General features: G+C 40.2%; 1 protein-coding gene across 2 annotated transcripts in view; it reads left to right on the plus strand.

The window, feature by feature from the left end:
- Window positions 1–837: 837 nt before the first annotated feature.
- Window positions 838–21659, plus strand: part of lrrc3b (leucine rich repeat containing 3B) — a 32806-nt gene continuing 11984 nt past the window's right edge. The window contains exon 1 of one of the 2 annotated variants that reach the window (XM_017700532.2): window positions 838–1029. The gene's annotated coding sequence lies outside the window, so the exon portion shown is untranslated. Of the gene's footprint in view, window positions 1030–1085; window positions 1233–21659 lie in introns of those variants that run through there. The other variant, XM_037545122.1, reaches the window with a different exon arrangement.

Consider the following 21659-nt stretch of genomic DNA (forward strand, 5'->3'; position numbering starts at 1 on the left):
GAACAGTACTTGTCTGACTGCAATGTGACAAGTGTAAAGTTTGGTGGAGGGGGGATCATGGTGTGGGGATGGTTTTCGGGAGTTGGGCTCGGCCCTTTAGTTCCAGTAAAAGGAACTCTTAATGCTTCAGCACCAAGAGATTTTGGACAATTTCATGCTCCCAACTTCGTGGGAAAAGTTTGGGGACGGCCCCTTTCTATTACATGACTGCGCACCAGTGCACAAAGCAAGCTCCATAAAGACATGGATGAGCCAGTTTGGTGTGGAAGAACTCGACTGGCCTGCACAGAGTCCTGACCTCAACCCGACAGAACACCTTTGGGATGCATCAGAGTGGAAACTGTGAGCCAGGCCTTCTCAATGACCTCACAAATGCGCTTCTGTTAGAACGGTCACAAATTCCCATTTACACACTCCTAACCCTTGTGGAAAGCCTTCCCAGAAGAGAGAAGCGTGAGCCAACATCATATCAAACCCTATGGATTAAGGATGGGATCTCACTCAAGTTCATATGCGCGTGAAGCCAGACGAGCAACCGCTTTTGGTCTACTACAGGTACTTCAAGTGCTCATGGTTCCACATAGAACCGCTATCATTACTAAGGAATCCTTGATCTTTTGCAACAGTGCAGTAGCCAGTCACAGAGCCAAGAGTGGACCGTCACCCAATCCTAAAGCAGGTGTATGAGCTATTAACCAATTATAGAGCAGAATCATGAACTACTAGCCAATCCCGACTCAGGAGGCGGGGCTTTTACGGAAATTAGGTGGTGGGGGGGGTAAACACCGCGCGTGCACACATTGATTCGTTCCAGCGCGCCCAGACCGGCCCCTCCCTTTCCCTCGCGCCGTCCGCGTAATATCAACAAACAGTTTTAAAATATGTGAACGCCGAAGGCGGCGCGGCCTCACGCTCGGAGAAAACCCGTCAGCGTTAAGAGCAGCGTTTCCTCCCGGAGCCCCGGCCGCGGTTCTCCGCCTAAAGATGTCAGCGAGCTGGAGGCAGTGGTGGAGGACCGATTCAATGCAGGTGAGGCGCACGCATGTCGCCTGTTGCTCCTCCGCCGTCTGCCCGCCCTTCTCATGCGTCTGCCTGGCTCGCATTGTGCTTTCGCTCTGGCGTTTTTCATGCATTCCCACGAATATCTCCACGTGAGACAGAGAGGGGTGCGATGAAGACATTGTCGCCCAAAACCCAGACCCCACGGAATCGGTAGGAGTCTCCATCCGTGGGTAAGAGTGTCGAGTGGACTGTGGAAGCGTGGCGAAGGGGATAAAAAGTGACCGTGAGAGGAAATGTGAGGTGATGTGAGTTTGTCAGCTCGTGGGCTCGCCTGGTTTAGCCTAAATGAGCCTGGCTTTTGAACTTAGGCGGTCAGTTTTCTTTCACTATTAACCATAAAATCAGCGAAATAATGAACTAAGTTCATCAGCTTCTCATCGAATTCCCCGTTCCACCTTAAATGGTGCGGCACTTGCATTATGGTGCGCCATTTAAGGTGGAACGGGAGATTCGAAAAAAAATGAGCCAACTTCACTTCAGCCTCGTGAAATAATGTGGTATTGGGTGTGTGTGGGGGGTGGGGTGGGGGGTGTGAGAGCCATATAGCAAACCTTAAACCCAGTGACGGTGCTTAGGAGGCTGAATGCCTCGGTAATGCACTGAAGTTCGCCTTGGTTCCGTCTAGAAAACGTCTAGGAAATGTCAGGTGTGCTGCTGTGAGAAACGTTGCCGTTATTAATGCCTGCCTGTTATACACCAACACGCCGAAGGGAATGACTGAAATTGCGGGGCTACCATTGTGCACCTGGAGTCCACTGTTGAATGCTACAGAACATTGAAGGGGAGCTCCACCGATTTTTCAGAATTTCTGACATGCTTATTCATAGTGGTTTGATGTGAAACGCTTCGTTGTAGAGAAGAAGTCAAAATTGTTCACAGCTGTGGTCTTAAGAACCAGACGCCTGAGGAGTTTAATGCCTCCCTCTCATTAAATGGTTATGGACACACTGCTTGACGCCTGAGGCACTGTTTGTTCTGTACAGTAGTTTTGTAACATTGGTTCGGTCTAAATGTGTTTTAATCCGTTTATTTGAATCCACTAATGGTGCATGGATGCAGGAAGGGTGTTCTGAAGCAAAATAGCTGACCGTTATTTATATGTGTAAACTTCACTGGGTTTGGGTAGTGAATATAATGGCTCTGTGTGCATTGTAGGCATCCAGACGCCTGGTTCCTATCGCCACCACTGTAAAGAACTGAGTCGGTGAGTTTATCTAGAAATGAACCGTTTCACACCAAACCACTCTGGCTGACTTTGTTTCCTCTCAGCCACTGATTTATGCTGAAATCTTGAAAATCTGGTGGAGTTCCCCTTTAAACTGGTATTATGTCTCTCCTCCAGTGGCTCTCAGCTCTTACTGCCTCACTCTGAGGCTCCAGGAGAGGATTACTTCATGCTCTTTCCCTCCAGCATCCAAGAGTATTTTACAAGAGCTCATTTCTGAGGTCCTTTGTAAGGCTGTGATTACACATTGTACGATTCTAGGTCAGCATAAGAAGTGAATGTGAATGGGAGTTGTGGGCATTTCTAACAGTGGAGGCTTACCTCAGCAAGATGGCATTTTTCTTATTCTTTGAAAGAGCAGCTTGAGAGTGGCGTTTTCAGGGATTCACTGGACCCTAAAATCAAGCAAATGTTAGGGCTGCACGATAAGGACGTGAAACACGATGGTCAGTAAAGCTGTAGGAGATCACAGTGATGATGTGAGCAGTGATAAATTGTTCTTATCAATAGTTTGCCTCTGGATGAGCCACGAGGATGGACATTTTTTTGATGGGCCGGCTGTAATTATAGCCAAAAATACAAAATTACAAAAGCGGCATTCACCATTCTGCAAAATTAAAATATTGATATACTCATAGAAATAAAAATATTGATATACTCATAGACACTGCATGGAAGCCCGTTTGCACCATTGGGAAAAATATACCCTAATCATAAGTCACTATAATAAGACAGTTTCCCATAATTATTAGTATTAGTATCTTGTCATAGTGGAATCTCGTCTATCTCATAAAATGTCATATTGTCTCATAATTGTGATGTCACAAGTATGACTTGGTATCTTATAAATAAGGAGATTTTCTCATAATTCACACTCTTAGAATTAGAATCCTCTAATTATGATGTAGTATCTCATTATAATTCATTATTATATCATAAGTATGACTTACAATCTCATAATGGCTTTTTATCTCATAAAAGTCACTGTCATAATTATGTGCCCTCTTATATAGACTTAGTGTCGTAGAATTATGACTTAGTATCTCATAATAATAAATTACGATGTCAACATTACAGTTTACCATCTCATAATTGTGACTTAGTATTCCATGATTCTGACTTAGGGTTTCAGTGACTTAGGATCTTTTATTAATGGCTTCTTATCTCATAAAATGAGATACACTGTCATAATTGTGCCTTATTGTGTCATATATTGTGAATGAGATTATGCCTCAGAATAATGATATATATAATGTCATAATTATGACTTAGTATCTTACAATAGTGGAGCTTTATCTCATAAAATGAGATACTGTCATAATTATGACTTATGCTGTTACTTATAGTAACACCATGTCTCACAATTATGACTAAGTATCTTATGATTCTGACTTAGTATCTCATAGTAATGAATTACTATCATAATTAAGTTTAAGTTTAAGTTTAAGTGATACTGTTTTGATCCCACAACCGGGGAAATTCCATCACCGCATTTAACCCATCCATGCAAGTGAAACACCACACACACACTAGGGGGCAGTGAACACACTTGCCCGGAGCGGTGGGCAGCCCTATCCACGGCGCCCGGGGAGCAATTGGGGGTTAGGTGTCTTGCTCAAGGACAATAAGGCTCAGTTACGACTTACTATGACAGTGTCTCACAGTTGGGACTTAGTATCTTATATTAATGGCTTCTTATCTCATAAAATGAGATACACTGTCATAGTGGTGACTTAATATGTCATAGTAATGAGATCATGTGTGATAATTATGACGTGATATGATAATTATGACTTGCTGTTTCATAATAATTAGGTTTTCTTTCGCAATTATGACTTAGTATGTCATAATAACTTATTGTCATAATTATGACTTACAGTCTCATAATTTCAACTTAGTATCTCATAGTAATGAATTACTATCATCACAGTTTACTATCTTACAATTATGACTAATTATCTCCTGATTTTGACTTAGTATCTCATAATAATAAATTACTGTCATAATTATGACTTGAATTATAAATTGTCATTATTATGATAGTAATAATTACGAGGTATTAAGTCATAATTATGAGATAGTAAGCCATAATTATGCGAAACGTTCTCATTATTATGACATAATAAATGGCTGTATTTTAAGAAGTGTTTTTACAGGCTAGCATTTAAAGCTATAGAGCCGTTTTTGACGTGTGTTGTTTGTAATTGGCCGTTTGTCTAGATGGTTAAGTTACTTGCTGCGGGAGGACGGAGCTAAAGCCCAGCGCAGGGAAGCATTTATTGGCCTTCTAATGCTTTGTTCCCACCAATCTAATTACATCGCTCTGGCACCGTGTGTGTTTGTGCAGCGGCTCTTAACAATGTGTTTATTGGGGAAAGTAATATGATGATAATGATAAAAATACGATTGATCATGCAGCCCTAGTAAAAGTGTTGTATTTAAATTAGCTTTGTCTGGATGTTTTAGAGACCTTGGAGAGAAAGCTGATCCTGGATCAAATCTAATGTAGATTACATGCTAGATTTTGAGGCGCTCTTTTGTAGGACCGTAAAATATAGGACACAGTTCTGTTTTAAGCTTTGGTAAGATTACCTGTTCCTTAAATCAGTGGCATTCATATTTAGAAAAGGCTCAAAAATAAAGTTTCAGGTCTTTTCAGAGTCTCTCACTTATGAAAATGAAACATCTCCCCGAAGATCTACACTAAGCTTGATGACAAACGATTGTCATCTGTAGAAAAATCGTTATAAGCATAGCATCGTGATCCAGACTCAGTTGAAGTAACTTATGTGAGTGTTACATATGTGAGTCTTAGCCTATGGCACACATTTCCCCATAATGCTGATATAGTTACCATATAGTTACTGACCTGAGCCTCTAACATTGCCTAATAATTTGTAATGTTAACTGTGTTCTGCACAGACTGTGTGTAATGCTCTTAACATCCATCAGTTTGCCCTGTTTGCTTGGTTATAAACAAAAGAATGTATAGCCAAATGGTGTCCTGGGTTATCTTTCGGACAAGCGTGTCCATTTTACACTCTGCTGGACAGCAGATCTCCTGTGCTGGAGTTATTTATTTCTTTGGCATATTTCCCAGCATTTTTGCCAATCTGAAAATCAACACTATTATCTTTCCATGTATGTATGTCTATAGTTAATCATTTTTTTATGTTCTAGCTTTATGGCTTGTAATCGATCAGTCTTTTCTATTGTGTACATTTTTTCTGCAAAGAGAATGTTTAAATAAAGTCAAAGCAATAAAAAGAAAGATCAAGTGGTACTTGAAAGAGAAGGAAAGAAAAATAATTGTCCTAATAGCACTTATGAATTATCATAAATAAACAAGGTAATTATTTGAATCATATTCTGACGTTTTTTTTTTTCAATCACAGACTAAATTTAGAATGATAGATCAAACAAAAATGACATTTCGAGGCAAAGGGATGTATTTTTGGGCTTGTATTTTGTATTTAGAGATGTATTTTGTGGACTGTGATTGGTCCATGTTGTGTCACATGGTGGCTTGGGTCAGTGCAGGGAGCCTCTAGAAGTACTGAGACATGCACAGAGTTCTTTTTAAGTGTATTTATAACAGTGTTATAAATATAGCTGTAGTTCAGTTTTGTTTACACTGCTAGAAATGAAGGTTCTGTGCAGGTACATTTGTCATTCATCAAGGCACAAATAATGTAAATGTTCCCTCAAAGGGCCAGCAGTGGTTTTAGGGCCCAATTGTGCACCTTAAATCAGTTTTTCCAGGTGAAAAGTTCGTATTTGTTCCTTTTCATAACCAAACGTTTTAAAACAGAACAGTAAAACAAAAGTCCTGGAGGCGAGGCGGGGTGTGTGGAGTCAGTACAGCTTAGAACAGATCATTTCAAAGGATTATGGTTCAGTTATGTTCCCTGACTAAAGGTACTGAGATGTACCCTTGAGGGAACCACCCCAGTGACAAGAGGGGAACTGCCCCAGTGACAGTTTAGCACCTTTATTTCTGAGAGTGTAGCTCTTCCTTTAAGCCCTTTAAAGGCCAGGGTCCACCAGTGGGCCCAATGTCTTATTTCACACTTCAGAACCCAAAAAGAGCTCAAGCAGTTTGCACTGAAGTCCCTGTAATTACTGAATAATAACATTAGAAAATAACTTTAAATAATAACCTTAATATGTAATAATCCTGCAATTTTTAAGGGGTTAATAGTACAATAGAATAATGAAGGTTTTAAGATTAAGACCCTTATTAGTCCCACAATGGGGAAATTTCACCTCCGTAATCTAACCCATGCAGACACTAGTGAGCCACATACGCACTAGTGAACACACACACTAGGAGGCAGTGAGCACACTTGCCCGGAGTAGTGGGCAGCCCTATCCGCAGCACCCAGAGAGCAGCTGGGGGTTGGGTGTCTTGCCCAAGGGCACCTCAGGCTTGTACTATTGCTTTAGGGGTTCGAACCGGTGACCTTCCTGTTGGAAGGCTGGCTCCCTAACCTCCAGCCCACGACTGCCCATAAATCTTCATAAATGTGGGAATTATATTGATATTTGCATATTTGTTTTGATTTGACCAATGTTTCAAAATTATTGATTATGATTATGATTAAATTATATATTTGTTGCACTCCAGAAGAGCAGAAAGCTCTTTGCACAGAAAGTTTAGCATTTTATTAATTTTGTAACAGAAATAAATATTACATGTTTTGTAACATTACCTCATGTTAATTTCTGCTTTTGAATAAATATCTCTGTGTGATCATCAGCAGATGTAGACAATAATGTGATAAAGTTGTTAGGTGACAGATTTTTGGGTGCATTTATTTGTAGGACGAACAGTGAAGAATCCATACTGTTTGATTTGGCTACTATATAGTGTAGTGAGTTTAAATTCCTTTTCTTTGTTGTTAATTAGTGAGTAAAAAGTTTAAGAAATGTTTCCCTGCATTTAGACACTATAAGGCTCCAAGGAAAGGCAAAAGCAAAGATTTTTCATGGAACTGCTTATGAAACCTCTGCTGCAGAGCTACAGCAACGACAGACCAATTTAGTCTTTTTTTCAGGGGGATAGATTGGCCTTGATTGTGTGATCATTCCAAAGTACAGAAACTACGCAAGTTAGATCGAGAAAACTGTTCTACATTACAAGCCAAATCAGGTCTGACTTATGGGAAAATCAAAGAACATCTGCTTTTAGTCAGTGGGTCCCTGAAACCACCACTTTCTCTGTGCTCTTTCAAAAAATGCAGTCCATTTGTTTACTCGTATCTGTGGTGAGGTAACACTCAGGTGAAATGTGAGGACCTTCAGTTAAAAGTAGTTTTTACATTGATCCAGAGTAGATGGGAATCTCTAGGAACATTATGATTTGATTCGATTCAATTCAGTTTTGATTCAGGTGCCAAGATGTGATTACAAAACGATGCTTGATGTATATGGTTAGCATCCCCTGAGCTAAATTAAGCCACAACAGGACATGTTTACTATAGGGCTGCAACAATTAATTGATTAATCGATTAGTTGTTGACTATTAAATTAATCTGCAGTTATTTTGGTATTCTGCTTATCACATTTCCGGTTTCTTTACTGCTCTGTGACACCAGACTGAATATCTGTGGGGTGTGGACAAGAAAAGACATTTGAGGATGTCTTCTTGGGCTTAGGGAAGTACTTGACATTTTATAAACCAAACAACTAATCGATCGCTTGAGAAAATAACAGATTAATTGACAATGGAATGAAACTACCAAGCTGGGATGTGCAAAGGACCTAGTACAACTGATTTCACATGCATTTATTTTACAATACTTTTAAAATCCAGTTATGACATATTGTAATTCAATTCAGAAGCTTTCAAGAGACAGCTGTTTCTGCTATGCATCTAAGAAGAGATTATTTTTCCCAGCCCTAATGCGGAGTTGGTGTCAGAAGTGGGACTTGCTCATGCTTTGAATGCATGTGAATGGTTTGTTGGGTTTTTTATTTATTTTGCATCACATTTTCATTTTTTTTGTGTGTGTGCACAGCAGTGAAATGGCTGTATTGGTGAGTACGATAACAATAATAAAAATAAACACTTTTCCAGCAGAGTTAGCATGGTGCCCATCTCCTCCTGGCTAATGAGCTGGAGTCATACTGTCTAGTTCCTTTGTATTTGGGATCAGGCAAAATCATTTTCAGATAAATCATTTTAGGAAAATAATGCATTTAAAGCATTTCCATTAAAGAAACAGAGGTCAGTGCATCCTCAGCCAAGTAGGTTTAAAGTAATGCATTTACAGTTTATTGTAGACCACATTAGAGAACTCAATATGTAATCATATCAGCATGAAGCACGGTTACTCATGCTGTAAGTGCGCCCAGTCTTTCCCGACGAATGACCACAGTGGCAATGAAATGCTTTCACATTTTAATGACTTTGCAGATGTAGGTCTTTTCTTGTGTCACTCTGAGTTTAATAGTTGGCACAGAGGGCATGCATATTCACATACACAGTGAAATCACATCCAAGAAGGAGTCACAGCGGGCTGTATCTGTTAAAACAGGGTACCAGCTGAGCAAATAACGCCATATCGGCCTGGGACTCGGGCCGAGCTGGCCCGCCGGGGCCTCCGGCACACACACATATACACAGATTCCCTCTAACAGGCACATATAGTAAACACACAGGCAGTCCTGAGCTCAAAGGAGGAAACAGAAGAACCATTTGGGACGGAAAGCCAGTTTAACGTGCAAGGATTTTAATATATATTAAAAAATCCAATTGGAAACAGTATATTGAAATTTAATACTGCACTCATCCAGGGTCTCTTGTTTATCTTATTTCAAGGTAGCCGCTATCAGTGATCGGGTGCGGCTAATCAGAGTAAAGAAGAGGGTGTGGTACTCAAATAACTGGGCCCTTTATAAATTAGTTATGAATTCTAGGGTTGTTTTTTTGGAGGTTTATTTATCAAATTCTGAGTGACACTAGTCTGTGTGGTATTGAATTAGAGATCTGTGAAATGTTTTTAAACATTTTTAATATACCTAATTTTTACAGGTCTGATTGAATCTTAAACTCCAAGTAAACTTACTAATATGTGTATTATTACAACCCTAAACTGTACTATGGAAACACCCATCTGAATACACTTTCTCTATGATATCATGAGAACCAGTTTGTTTGCATACATCCAGTTATTCAGCATACATCAGTTATATACAGCGGTTTAGCTTCATTCATATTGAAGTTATAAGAAGTTTTTATTTATTTTTTTTTTTATTTCTGAGTGCTTTTTGAGTGAGGCATAATGCAGGACAGCCAATTTATCTTGTATCAGTCTTAAAGGTGCAGTAACAAAAACAACCTGTTTAATTCAGTTTAACATTGTTGAAATATAATACCAACTTAGCCAGCTAGCTGTGTTGGATACATTGGTCATATATTTTGCCAGATCAATTGTAGAGCTCAACCTAAATTTTTAGGCATTTTTAGTGCTTTTTTTTTGTTTTGTTTTTGTAAATAATTGTGTCATATTCAAAATTAATTATTTGATTGAATGTCTACATATTATAATGAGATTTTGCCTTTTGCCTGCCAATGTCAATGGCCCCCTAGCGGTACCGCCAGAGCCCAATGGAAGTTGAAAACACGGTTTTAATCTTTGCACCATGTGCGCAGCTTAGGGACTGGGTAACAAACGATACATTGTAAAAATGTAAATGTTTACATATTTCTTTAAACGTCTTTGTTTTTTAAAAAAATGAAGGAACTTTACTTTTCCATTCATTTTTCAATTTTATATCTTGTGGGCTGCAAAGGATTTTGGAGTCAGTTGTGTGGGCTGCTAGTTGCAAAAGTTTGGGAACCCCTGCATTAACATATTATAATTAATATATGAACACAAGGCTCATATTCAGCCCAGGGTTGGGCAATAAGACGATATGTATCACTATTGTGACAAATTACACCACAGTATGCTTTTCTGAGCATATTGCCAGTGCTTAGAGAACTTGATAGTATTTGTTAAATGTGGCACTACCGGTTCTTTTCAACTTAACAGATGTCATAAAAATGAAATATTGTGACATATTTTTGCTAAGCTCTAATTCAGGCACTGCTTATTTTTGCCATATTGAAAATGCATTGTATTGAGACTCCATCATATCCAGACACCACTGTACTGCATTGAATTTTAAATTTTGTGTATCGTTACACCCTTTAGGCCAATTAGGCTAATTTATAATGCATTTAGATGCCGCAGGTCCAAAATATCACTTTGATTCTGATTTATGTTTTTTTTCTACATTAATCACACTATGCTGGTATATGCTAGAGTTTGGTTTTATGCCCTGTGCTTGATGTCCTTTACATTAAGTATAGTCTCCGCGTGTGGCTGCGGAATGATAGACAGGGAAATAACATGTTGATTGCTGAGTTTTTGAAAATCACTCTCAGTGTTGAGCTTTGTGTGGCATATGAGGCTGCGAGTGATGTTTTTTCCAGTCAGACTTTTGTAATTATGGTTTATTATGGTATTATTCCAAGACAGCATGAATACAACATCCAAACATTCAGTCACAGCTTGTATGGAAACTCAGCAGACACGCATTAGGCATGCGATCCAAGGATTTTCATAGGTATTTTGGGTAAATCCTAGTTTTTATAAGAAGAGCTGGTGATTTTAACATGAATAAATGATCATCTTGCGAGACCCTTGGGGACAAGGTTCTTGGGAGTCCCATTTCAAAGTCATTTCAAAAATACCTACAAATACATAAATAAGTGTTTAAGTGCTTTGAGCAGTCCATAAATAATGCCTATTAATTTGCTAAAATTATTACATCCATTTCATAATATTTTGAGCTTTTTGGATGGAATTTGTATGAATAAAGGCCAATCTAATCCATTCTCATTTTCTTTCAAGTAAGACTAGGGCCCAATCCCATTCCTTATTTTTATCCCTACCCCTTGTTTTCATGTGTCACGTTGCTCTTTGGCACTGAGTTACAAGGGCTAGTGGTTGAAATTTTCCCCTACGAAATGGGACCCCCAAATAAAAAGATTACTATGGTTAAATTTAGGGTATCATATGCCTTCAAAGGGTGGGGGGGCAATTATTTGTTATCGTCCACCCTTAATTCTTCAGTGATATGAAGCTGAAGTCAGATATTTGCCAGCTTCTTGTTCGATTTTTCCTGTTCCACCTTAAATGGTGCAGCAGTTCTGACACTGTTGGATGCCACAATGTAACTGCTGCACCATTTAAGGTGGAACAGGAATTGTAGCTGGCTAGCTACCGAGAAATCAGCATACTACTAGTGGTTTTCATGATTGTTATAAAGAAAAGGACCATAATACATTGAAACGACATTAGACTAAGATCATTCAGCGCTTAGCGTCATTTTTAACAGACAATTCTCACACTTGTGGGGTTCTTTGGTCACTTGTGAGGCCATCTTGCTGGTTTTTCTTTTTTTCTCATAACACTCTGGAGTGTGTCTGTGAAAAGTCTTCGTTTGTAGGGCCATGTAGCCCTAACACTTCACCCTACCCCTCTATCTCAAGAAAAAACGAGAAACCCCACCCCTAGATGTGAATGCACAAAACAGAGGGGTAAGGGCGAAGTGTTAGGGGCAAGGGGTGAAATGGGACTGGGCCTAAGTGGTAATGCATAAACAGAAGTATCTCAGTACACATGGAGGGTAAACGCCACTGAAATATCCCAAAGGAATGGCAACAACAGCTTTCCGTGAGTCAATAACAATATAACCCTTGAAATACGGACAGTGCTAGAACTGCATACAAACAGATAGTAGGTGATGTTTCTTTGGAGCAACATTTCTTTCCTCGCTTCCTTTTCTTGCTTTTCGTCAAGGTCATAGGCCCTCCAAGGACCTCCGGCACTCAGACGCCCCTGCATCCTTCCCTATTTGTACTCTCACAAATTCAGTCCTCGATTTAAGGGACACTGTTTAGAAATGATTCAAACGTGATGTTTCATCCCTTTTTCATCATAGCACAGCAAGGCTCTCCATAATAATGATATTTATAATACATTTCACTCACACACTCCCAAACCGTGACTCTACTGATAGGATGAAATTTACGGCCTGTGAAATGATCCATTTCTATTATGTTGATAGAATAATAGCCAGAAGGTCTTTTCCGTTCCTCATAACCAGCATTGATTTTGTACCTATGACTCATTAATAATGATTAAGTCAGCAATGAGTAACATTATACTTCTGTTTATTCGAATAAGAGTCCCAGTCAAGCAGCCAACTACATCTACAACTTTACAAAACTCAGCTAAGGAGCAGCTTCAGAATATGGGTCTGATGAGTGTTAAGCTCAGCATCGTGTTTCAGTTCTGTTAAAAGTGATTTTGAGCTTAACAATCAAGATGCTGTTCTGCAAAGTCAGTCAGAGTGGTTTGATGGGAAATGGTTAATAGTAGAGAAACTTATCAAAATCAGATTTCTTTACAGTGGTGGTGATATGAACCACAACACAAACATAGCCATTTTATTTGCTACCAAAAAACACTACATGTGTGTTCTGATCTCTGTATGTAGTGTTGATGGTGGGAAAATAGTGATAAATGTAAAAAAACAAGTTTTCTTTGGGGACAATTTTGCCTTATAACACCCTGAGTGTCCCTCCTCTCCATGAGTGTCTTTAAAAAATAACTGTAGGCCAAAACGTTCTCAAAGCTACAGTAATGTGCAAAACTTTGTGCACCCCTGGTCAAATAAAACGTGGTTATTTTTTAGGTGTAAATAAGTTCACACATACTCTGCAGGGAACACACGTCTGCACATTCTAATGCACAGTTACAGTTTATTTGCTGAATTTAACATATTGGGGAAAAATGTGAAACAATAAAACATCAAATTTGGCACCTTTTGTATTTAGTTTTTCAAGTATGTTAAACTCAGCAAATAAACAGAAACTGTGCACCAAAATTTGCAGAAAGAAATCAAAGTTTAAGTATTTAAGTTGTAGGTTGTGTTGACTTCATGTAGAAGATCAACAAATTGTAATTTGACCAGGGGTCAAATTTGCCTGTGACTGTATCAGAAAACATCAGGCAGAATATTTACGACCTTTTCATGTAATAACTTTCTGTTTCCTATCACCACCTTTGTGAACAATTCGGGAAGTTTCCCTACGATGGAGAATTTCACACCAAACCACTCTGAATGACTTTGTTTACATCTTAGCCGTTTAATTATGCATACAGTTCTGAAATATCAGAGAAATTCCCCCCTAAGGCAATACATCTATTGTATTTGATACAGCCCTGAATAACGCAATTTTTATTTCAAGCAGGCAGCGCTGTGTAGAGGTGGTACAGATGTCCACAGGTGATTCAACTCTGTCCAGCTCAAGAACACCGCTGGCTTGAAATAAAAGTGTTGTGCAGGGCTGAAACAAACACCTGCACAGCGCCAGGTGGGCGAAGGTGAACGACATGGTAAGTGTTGATTCAAGAGGCAAATTCTGGTACACCAGCACGCTCTGTAACACAACAAACCCTAGGAATGGATTGAACAATTATACTGAATGTTTCCCAATGTCAGTGTCAAACCTATAACTTAAGGGACAAGGGTTTCAAATCCTCCCTCATAACCGCTTCATTCATATTAGTTAGTGAATAATAAGCTTGGAGCAGATTTGCTCAATCGCAAAACCTTATTTTGGCGTTAAAAAGTGTCTGCCGTGAGACAAAAAGGGGTAACGGCTCTTTAGCGTCTGCAGTAAGATGAAAAGGAGTGCGAAAGCTGCTCTTTCGCGTGTTTTGAGTTTCTCTCTCAAAGCTCAGAACTCTGGGAAGAGATTATTATAATGAAGTTTTTATTGTGATTTACTGCGGCTGATGGTAAATACTGACTGTGAGCTGTTCAACACAGTGGAGAAACGCACGTTATTATCGGCCCCTTTGTGGCTGCCATTGCTGTTGCTGAGAGAAAATATGAGAGATTGACGAAAAGAGTTTTCAAATGCTCCCCAAATCTGTATTATTTTGATTACGGTAACAAAAACTGAGCCGAATTGTTTTAGTAAAACAACCAGATCGTATTCTGATCATAATCGGATTTCTGCAGTTATGTGATTATTCAAATGATCATGTAAACAACATACTTCCGTTTCTTAGATCAGACTAGAAATTGAACTAAGAAATCTGATAAAGAGGTTGGATTTTTTTTGGAAACTCTTACTCTGATTTCTTTCGGATTTCTCAGTCTGCGTATGCGCGACACAGACGGTGGTACTGGAAATAAGCGAGCAGCGTCGCCACCAGAGGCAGCAAACCACTTGGAGTGACGCTGAAAGCAATTACATGGTTGACAAAATAAAGGATATAAATATTCTTTATCTTATAGATGACATACGTTCATATTTTCAGGTAACGTTGTGTGGTGTTGTTTTTTATTTAAGCCGCGGTCTGAAGTTTGAGTTTTGTTATGTTGAGTTTATTGGCTGGTTGCAAAGCAGAAATCTGATTACTGACTCATGTAGACCTGGAATTTTAGCATTACCTGATTGCTCAAGTCAAGTCAAGAGGCTTTTATGACTCAGGTGCATGTAAATGCACTGTTTTTTAAGCCGGTATTTCCTAGAACTGGATGTATTTTACATTTACATTTACATTAAAGAGTTTTAAGAGCAGCTTTTATATAAAAAAGGAATTGTCTGTTTTCTTTTCAAAACTTTTGCGAAACTCTTTGGCTCTGTAGTCACTGCATTACTAAAGCTACTTCTTTATTCATTATTTTTTTGCTTTGTGGCTTCTGTTACGGAAATGTCACAGTCGTGGTTTGATGCACAGAGCTGAAAAGACGCAGTCACCACAAGTTCAGAACCTGCAGTTCCCAGTCGAAGATTAAGTGCTTAGTGAAATTAAACAGGGCTTTTATAGTACCACACAAATTTTAAATGCACCTAACACAGAGCTCAAGTTCAGCTCAAACCACCAAATGAATATATTTTTACAGAAAAGACAGAAAGCCCAAATAATTACTTACTGACTCCATTTTTATTTTTTACAGCAAATCTTTTACTTTCTCAAAATAGTGATGTATTATTATCTTGAAATAATCACACAGTTTCGTGAAGAGTAACAACATGTTCTTTTAATGACTAAATAATTATTTAGTCATTATTTAGACATTATTTAGTCCTGTGGTCTGCGGTTTGGGACGCAGCCTTTTTCTCCTACTTGGCAGACACAGGCTTCCATCTAAAAAGCACTCGTGTGATTATATCGCATCACTCATGTTAACGTAACGGGGAGCGAGGAGGCGGACGCATACGCGGAGATAAGTGAGATTTATTAAAGGCAAATCCAGGGTCATAGTCAAGACGGTCCAAGGTCATAGATCCAACACGGATTGATCGGGGGGCAGACATGACAAACCAGAATCAAACAAACAGTACAAACAGAACATCCAACACAGCAGATAACAATTCAGGCAACAATACAAAGACCAGCAAACACGGGGCTTAAATACAACAGGGCTGATGAGGGACAGATGGAAACAATCGGGTGGAGTCATGAAACGAGGAGGCTGGACCAAAACAAAACGCACATGGAAGACCAAAACAAAAAGCACATGGAGTGGGAGGAGCCAATCGTGACAGTTAATCACGAATACATTGTGTGTAAATTTCATGATGAAATGACCCAAAATGGCTTGTAATAAACTCTGGTTTCATTGACTTCCATTAAAAGTAAAGTATATTTTTAACTTCTGTAAAGTTACTGTTTTGGAGATTTGGAGGTTTTGTTCAGAAGTGTGCATGTGTATGTATGCGTGTGTTCTGTGCAGGTACATATTTCATTCATCAGGGTACGAACAATGTAAATGTTCCTCAGAGGTACAACAGCAGGTTTTAAGGTTTTGCATGATTGTGAACCTTAAATCAGTTTTTCCAGGTGAAAAGTTTGTATTTGTACCTTTTCATAAGTGAACGTTTTAAAACAGAACAGTAGAATAAAAGCCTGGAGGTGAGGCGGGGTGTGTGGAGTCAGTACAGCTTAGAAAGCATCATTTCAGTAGATTATGATTCAGTTATGTTCCCTGACTGAAGGTACTGAGATGTACCTTTGAGGGTACCGCCCCAGTGACAGGAGGGGCACCGTCCCAGTGACAGGAGGGGCACCGTCCCAGTGACAGTGACAGTTTACTACCTTTTTTCTGAGAGCTTATCAGTGTGTATACAGGGTTTGTGAGTGTTGTGCAGTAGAAGTTGTGCCTTGTGTTCATTTGTATGGAAGTTCTTCATCAGAATCAGAATTAGAAATTCTTTATTGATCCCAGAGGGAAATTGCGGTTGTTACAGTTGCAACCATATATGTAAAAGAGTGAACACTTTAATAATTTAAAACAAAGATAAAGAGAAATTTGCAATATGTACATGAGATTTAAGGTCTTATGAATACAGTAAAGTGGCGGTGACTGTGGTAATATTAAATATCTAGTATAAAGCAGTTCAAATGATTGTACCTCTGAATTATTGCACACAATCATTATTACACATATGAACAGCACAGTCAGGTATTGAGTTTTGCACAGATGAACCACACTTTGTGAATCACACACTGAGGGAGGAGTTATAGAGTTTGATGGCCACAGGTAAGAATGACCTCCTGTGGCGCTCTGTGGTCATTTCGGTAGAATGAGTCTTGCCTTGAATGAGCTCCTGTGTCTCATCACCGTGTCGTAGAGTGGGTGGGAGCCATTGTCCATAATGGCCTGCAGCTTAGACAGCGTCCGCCTCTCCAACACGGCCGTCAGCGAGTCCAGCTCCACACCCACAACATCACCAGCCTTGCGGATCAGTTTGTTGAGTCTGTTGGTGTCTACCACCCTCAGCCTGCTTCCCCAGCATGCAACAGCATAGAGGATAGCACTTCATAGTTAAGATGAACATAACTGAACCATAATCCACTGAAATGATATTTTCTAAGCTGTACTGACTCCACACACCCCATCTCACCTCCGGGCAAGAAAACATTCGGTTATGAAAAGGTATGAATGCGAACTTTTCAGCTGGAAAAACCCATTTAAGATACACCTTGTACCTTGAAGACCAAATAATGGACATGCATGGAACGTTTATTTCTAACAGTGTAGATTATTAGTGCCTGTTTTAGTAAATCTAGTCGTAGCTCTAGCAAGCCTGCATTTTATGGAGTTAACAGAAACCTTTACTCATTTAAGTTTTACAACCCCAATTCCAATGAAGTTGGGACGTTGTGTAAAACATAAATAAAAACAGAATACGATGATTTGCAAATCCTGCAAATCTATATTCAACTGAATACACTACAAAGACAAGATATTTCATGTTCAAACAGATAAACTTCATTGTCTTTTGCAAATATTCACTCATTTTGAATTTGATGCCTGCAACACGCTCCAAAGAAGTTGGGACAGGACTGAGCGAGCGCCAAGTGATCGCCGATTTGCCTCCGACCACAGGTTTCTGTCTGCGATCTACAAAAAAACAGTCGGCGACTGAAAAACCAGGCTAAAATCGTGTAGTGTGAACTAGGCATAAGCAGCAAGGCAGAAAACCAGCATTGAATGCCCGTGACCTTCGATCCCTCAGGTGGCACTGCATTAAAAACCGACATCATTCTGTAACAGATATTCCCACATGGGCTCAGGAACACTTCAGAAAACCACTGTCAGTGAACTCAGTTCGTTGCTCCATCTACAAGTGCAAGTTAAAACTCTGCCATGCAAAGTGAAAGCCAGATATCAACAACACCCAGAAACACCGCCGGCTTCTCTGGGCCTGAGCTCATCTGAGATGGACTGACACAAAGTGGAAAAGTGTCCTGTGGTCTGACGAGTCCACATTTCAAATTGTTTTGGAAATCATGGACGTCGTGTCCTCTGGGCCAAAGAGGAAAAGGACTGTCCGGATTGTTATCAGCGCAAAGTTCAAAAGCCAGCATCTCTGATGGTGTGGGGGGGTGTTAGTGCCCATGGCAGGGGTAACTTACACATCTGTGAAGGCACCATTAATGCTGAAAGGTACATACAGGTTTTGGAGCAACATCTGCTGCCATCCAAGCAGCGTCTTTTTCAGGGACGTCCTGCTTATTTCAGCAAGACGATGCCAAGCCACATTCTGCACGTGTTACAACAGCGTGGCTTCGTAGTAAAAGAGTGCGGGTACTAGACTGGCCTGCCTGCAGTCCAGACCTGTCTCCCGCTGAAAATGTGTGGCACATTATGAGGCGCAAAATACGACAGCGGAGACCCCGGACTGCTGATCAACTGAAGCTGTACATCAAGCAAGAAAGGGAAAGAATTCCACCTACAGAGCTTCAACAATCAGTGTCCTCAGTTCCCAAACTCTTATTGAGTGTTGTTAAAAGGAAAGGTGATGTAACACAGTGGTAAACACGCCCCTGTCCCAACTTCTTTGGAACGTGTTGCAGACATCAAATTCAAAATGAGTGAAAATTTGCAAAAAACAATAAAGTTTATCCGTTTGAACATTAAATATTTTGTCTTTGTAGGGTATTCAATTGAATATAGGTTGAAAAGGATTTGCAGATCATCGTATTCTGTTTTTATTCATGTTTTACACAACGTCCCAACTTCATTGGAATTGGGGTTGTAAGTAGCTATAGATAAGAAGATAAATAAGATATTTAGTTGCCAAAACTCACAAGGTCACTAACAACAAGAGTTTTGTTCCATTTTATCAATTGCTGGTTCTGGTGTATTTACATCTACACACAGCAAAAGTCTTGTTTATTGTAAGGTTTTTCTTTATTTTTTCATAATTCATGTTAGTGAGGGTGGAATTTACACATACAAGAAATTTATTGCTGAATTTTGATTAATACCCTGTTTATTAGAGAAATAAAAATGTTTTCTCGATTAAACAACAGCTGCTATTCTTTTCCAAAGCTCGTTAATATCCAAAATTGTTACGAGTGGATATTTTGGCCTGTTTGGAATTAAACACCTCCACTGGTATGATGATTATTAACACCTGAACAAGCATCAAACGCAACACGTCTCACTGCTGACGGAATCGGAAAACCTGCGGTGAATCAGTGCGAAGAGCTCACAGTTTTGATCCCCGTGTGCACTTCACCTGAAATTAGCATGTAGCGCTAATTGAATTTGCAGAAATTGCACCTTCTTCGAGCTGTTTTCACCTTGCAGGTATGAAGTGCAGGGGATGCTCCTTTGAGGTGGCTCTTCCAGGACATGCCTTTGTGTCTCGTCTCCCGTGAGGAGAAGAAAGCGCGGCTTGCTGTACCTTACACCTGTCACCCAGCTTGTTTTCCTATGGCTGGGGTTTGTGATTGTACATGTTTTTTTTATGCTTCGTGTCTGCTTCCGTGTGCAGGTAACATGGCTTGAGCCTCTCCAGCAGCTCTGTCTCTGTCATAGCCAGGCTGATGCAATAAGACCCAGTACAGTGAGCTGTGAACATAACAGCATATGATTTGGGTGACGGATGTCAAAGATCTCACTTGTAATCAGTCAAGGTAATGCATGCTTGCTCTGTCAAGACACCTGTATGTCAGCCTTTGGCATTAGTATTCATTTTTTGTAGCCAGATTTCATGGTCATCTGCAATAGACTAGCCTAGGCTTGTTAATGAGCATTCAAAAAGGCAAGAGCGTTGCATTAGTCTCAGTCTCATTATGCTCTGATCATCCCCATGTTGATGCACGTCTCTGAGAATTTGGCACATTTGTATCTCATTAAAGCAGGACGTGATGGAGGAGCACTTAACCCTTGTGTGGTGTTGATGTGTGTGATGTGAAGCGATGAGGTGGACGCACATGCTGAGTAAAGTGAGATTTATTTTGGGCAAATCCAGAGGCATGGTCGAAACAGTCCAAGTTCAGATAGCCAACACGGAGAGAAGGACAGTCAGACATAATGAAATAAATGCAGGAAAACTACAACGGGGGCTGGAGGAACGAACACCAAACAAAACAAAGACATCAAACATACAGACAGCACGTCAAACAAGCCTACAAACAAAGCCCAGCAAACACAAGGGGCAAACACAGGGCTTAAATACAAACAGGGTTAACGAGGGACAGGTGTAAACACAGGTAGGAACAATCAGGGGCGGAGTCACAAAACAAGGGGCCGTACATGGGGTTCAAAACAGAAAACACGTGGACTGGACCAAAACAGACGCGAACACGTGGACAGGACTGGGAGGGGCCCATCATGACAGTGTGTTACTCAGTGGTCTGGTGGACCCATCACATAATTGTTTATTAACTCGGATCACAGAGTGCTGGCTTATTAATAGTCCCCAGAATTCAGAAGGTTTCAGCTGGGGGAAGAGCTTTTTCTTATAAAGCCCCCAAACTCTGGAATGATCTCCCAGAAACTGTTCGGGACTCAGACACAGTCTCAGTCTTTAAAACTAGGCTGAAAACTCACTTGTTCAGTTTAGTTTTTGGTAGTTAATGTTCCCCCTAGATAAAGATAAAGGCAGCAGATCCAGGGGCCCATGGACACAGGGAATTATAGTAAACTGAGACGCTGGTGCTGTCATCCCGCTGCTCGCACGCGGTCACTCAGGATTGTGGACGGTGGAGCGGAGGGATGCCAAACTGTCTCAGAGTGCTGCCGTGTCTGTGTGTCCTTCTGGTTCTCTCCTTTTAGTTTAGCTGTCATCGTCAGATCTGCCGGAGTCGTTAGCCGCACTCTGTAAATGTTTACATCCCCTGTTTATGTACAAACGGATAGAATAAAACTAATTCCATCTCCCTGCTTTCTTTCCGAGTATACAATCACCCATATGTGGACACTGAAGGACGACTGACTGCCGAGCCCTCCTGCTACCCACTTCAGACCAGCTGCCCATGCCCCAGCTGCCACCACCTGCCTTGGACTAGCTGCCCACCCTACACTGATGTTCTCATAGACTCCTAGTTATTCCTAATACCAATATTACTGCTATTAATATTAGTAGTATAATCACTCTGTAGGTAGTCTGACCAGAGGAGGATGGGTCCCCCCTGGTTAGCCTGGTTCCTCTCAAGGTTTCTTCCTCAATTCTGAGGGAGTTTCTCCTTGCCACTGTTGCCCCTGGCTTTCCCACTGGGGGGGTTTCTGTACATTCTTACAGTCCTGTTGAAACTTTGTCTTTTCCGAAATTCTGTAAAGCTGCTTTGTGACAACATCTGTTGTAAAAAGTGCTACAAATAAATTTGATTTGATTTGATTAAATCAGTACAAAACAATACAATAACAATTTATATAAAAATACCAGATGTTTAACATATCATAAGTGGCCAGAGTAGGGTTCTCCTTTAGCAGCTGTTGCCAGTCAGCAGCCTGTCCCATGTTGTACACACACACACATGCGTACACACATACGCAC

Source organism: Pygocentrus nattereri, chromosome 1 (assembly GCF_015220715.1).
Source record: "Pygocentrus nattereri isolate fPygNat1 chromosome 1, fPygNat1.pri, whole genome shotgun sequence".
NCBI classification, from domain to species: domain Eukaryota; kingdom Metazoa; phylum Chordata; class Actinopteri; order Characiformes; family Serrasalmidae; genus Pygocentrus; species Pygocentrus nattereri.